Below are 2,989 nucleotides of genomic sequence, written 5' to 3'. Positions count from 1 at the left end.
GTTTTACTTTTTTTTGCAAGTCTACGTTTTTTATGTGTTTTTTTTTATTGATTTCAGGTATTAACTGCTTTGATGGCAAGTTGATTATGGAAAAAATAACAAATCACCGAAGAGTGTTTGACCCGAGCAATTAGACGTGGCCGCAAACATTCTCGTGGACCATCAAATTGACCGTATAATGGTCGCGTAAGAAGCGTTTTGAAGATCCATTCTCATGGAACAATTATACGACCGCATAATATTTTACGTCCGTCAAAATGTATCGTGAAAAATGCCGGAGACTCTTTGACGGATGAAAGGCAGAATTTAACGGTTCGCATAACGATTTCATGACCGTAGAATGGATCGTAGACTGACCCGACGGGCACTGTCTCACTTCTCACGACTTAGGTCTTATAAATACCCGTTATAGGTTTCTTATATGACATTACATCGCTTAGTTTTCATTCTTCATAAAGACTAAATACTCATAGTTTTGGAACTATTTTGGATTACAAACAATTGCAATTACTTTCCTCTCAATATCAAGCAATCAATTAGTAAGCACTATGATTTCAATTATTGTCAATTGTTCTTCTTTTTCTATGAGTAGCTAAATTCCCTTATTAGGGTTGTGAACTCATTGATGAGTGTTTTGTGATTGGGTTTGTGATTGATATATGCATAATGGATTGTTAGGGTTTATTTATTCTTCATTCTTCATTCATAATTAATGGTTGCAAACATTGATTAAAGCCATAAACCTTGATTTATTTGGAAAAATAATTGGGGTAAGAATAAATAACAAGAACTCAAAGCTTTAAACTTTGTTTAATAGATTCACTTAGGAATAAGACGAATCTACTTGGCATAATTAACCGTTCTTCATATCACTTTCTTATATTTGGGAAAATCATAGAAATAAATAATCTTTATTTATTGAAAAATAGTAGAGATTCACATAGAGGTTAAGTGCATTCATATAGCAATCCATTAGAAGTATATCGAGATCAATACCCATGATCTTGCACCTCATCTGAAGGGGACACAGCCTTAGTTTCTTTTACCATAAATTACCACCCAAAGCAATTAGTTAGAAATTAGTCATACAAAAACCCAACTTTTATCAAAATCATCGAATTAAGACATTAGACCTAAATTTAGCATATTACGACTTTAGTAACCTTTTCACACTATATTTCCTGTGGGATTCGACCCCAACCTTGTTGGGTTACTATATTTGACAACTTCCGCGTTATACCATTAATAGGTGTAATTTGAGCGTATCAATAGTTTAGCCTTCAACCCAGGATACAGAAGGAAAGTGCAAAAACAAATCTCCTAAGAATCAAAGATAATATATCACCGCACATTATTACTAACACTTAATCACACCAAGGGACAGGAATATGTTCATCATACTATGCATTACTTTAAGCCAAGAGTGGTCTATGCCAAATAAGCTTATTAGTTTCTTTGTGAAAAATGTACCATCATAGCAGATTCCAATGTACAATTCAGTCACACACACTGCACATCTATAGGGAACCAAACAGACCCAAACAAAGGGAAAATATACTCCAAGTCACAATTTACAAACGCCACGTGTAAACTAAGCAGATAGATATAACATGAGAAAAGGAATCCGTTTTAATTCAGCTAAACACATAAACATGGCAGGTAGGTGGATTTTTAAGTCCCAGTTAGACTCAACAAGATGAAAACAATCAAGTAGAAGCATGCAAGCTACACCCATAGCAGAGATAAGATGCATAAAACCATTCATGTCCTCTTACGGAATTTCTAAAAAAAGAAGGACCTACATGAACTCAACAATTTATAATTCGTTTGGGAGCTTTCAATCCCTCACTTATTCAAGTTTCCTATTTCCTTTAAGTTCTTCCCTTTGTATTCCAATTCACCATGTATAGATGCTCCTTAAAGTTCACCAAAATGAGCTTTCACTAAGCCACTTATCAATGCATGTCCGATTTTAGCCAAATCCTTTAGGTCCTAGCAACAAGATCCACATGATTTTGAAAGATTTATACAATCAGCATGCACCACCATAGGCTTATGAAAGTGCCATGGTGCCTTTTATACAAAGGGAAAGTGGGGTTAATCTAACAGTGCCATGATCACCCTTTTTAGATCCCCTCTCAAGGCACTTTTTTGAAAAGACTCTTCCAAGCCATGTGGTTCTTAGCTCATTCTCAATCTTTTCTAATCACAAAGAACAGTTACTACCAGGGATTTACTTACAAACAAATGTCTTAACAAGTTCAAATGCATGGACATATAAATGGGCAGGATCATTTAGGCCAGGATTAGGATCATTTTCACCACTAGAAGCTAGCAAATCCATATAGAATCATAATATGAGTCAAGGTGTCATCAATAAGTTCATTAAACTACTTCACAGGACTAACTTAGATCAGTTTAGGAATCCAACAAGTTATGTCATATTGCAAACTTCATCTGGCCAAACCATAGGAAATGTGCATGAGGCATGTCAAGGAGATAAGGATAACCAGAATATCTAGGTAGAGTATTAGAGATCAAGCCCAAACAGAGATTATTCAAATAATGGACAATAGCCCAATTTCCATCTTTTGTCTTAAGCTAGTTATATTTCAACAAAAACTCATGTAAGAAATCTCATGATTTAACAACACAGACTAGATTGGTAGTTTGATCTTAGATATGGTATAGTTACTTTCTTTTTAAAACATTCAGAACCTTCAAATAGAATACAAGAGGGGATTCAAGCAAGTAAACTGCCAAATGGCCACGAACCAACTCTTATTTTAATAAAGATAATTTATTATCTAAGCAACACCAAACCTTTAAGTCTTTGACATAACAAGGTTCACAGAAAAAAGAAGAGGAGGAAAAAGGAAAGATCCTCAACTGGCAAATGAAACAAGTCCCTAAACTATCATGTAGGTGCAAAGAAACAATATGGCATCTTCATAAACAAGTCAGATGGAGTGTATTTTAGATTTCTATT

Source organism: Lycium ferocissimum, chromosome 10, assembly GCF_029784015.1.
Source record: "Lycium ferocissimum isolate CSIRO_LF1 chromosome 10, AGI_CSIRO_Lferr_CH_V1, whole genome shotgun sequence".
In the NCBI taxonomy this organism is placed as follows: domain Eukaryota; kingdom Viridiplantae; phylum Streptophyta; class Magnoliopsida; order Solanales; family Solanaceae; genus Lycium; species Lycium ferocissimum.
The sequence above is the reverse complement of the archived record's forward strand: the minus strand, read 5'-3'. Positions refer to the sequence as shown.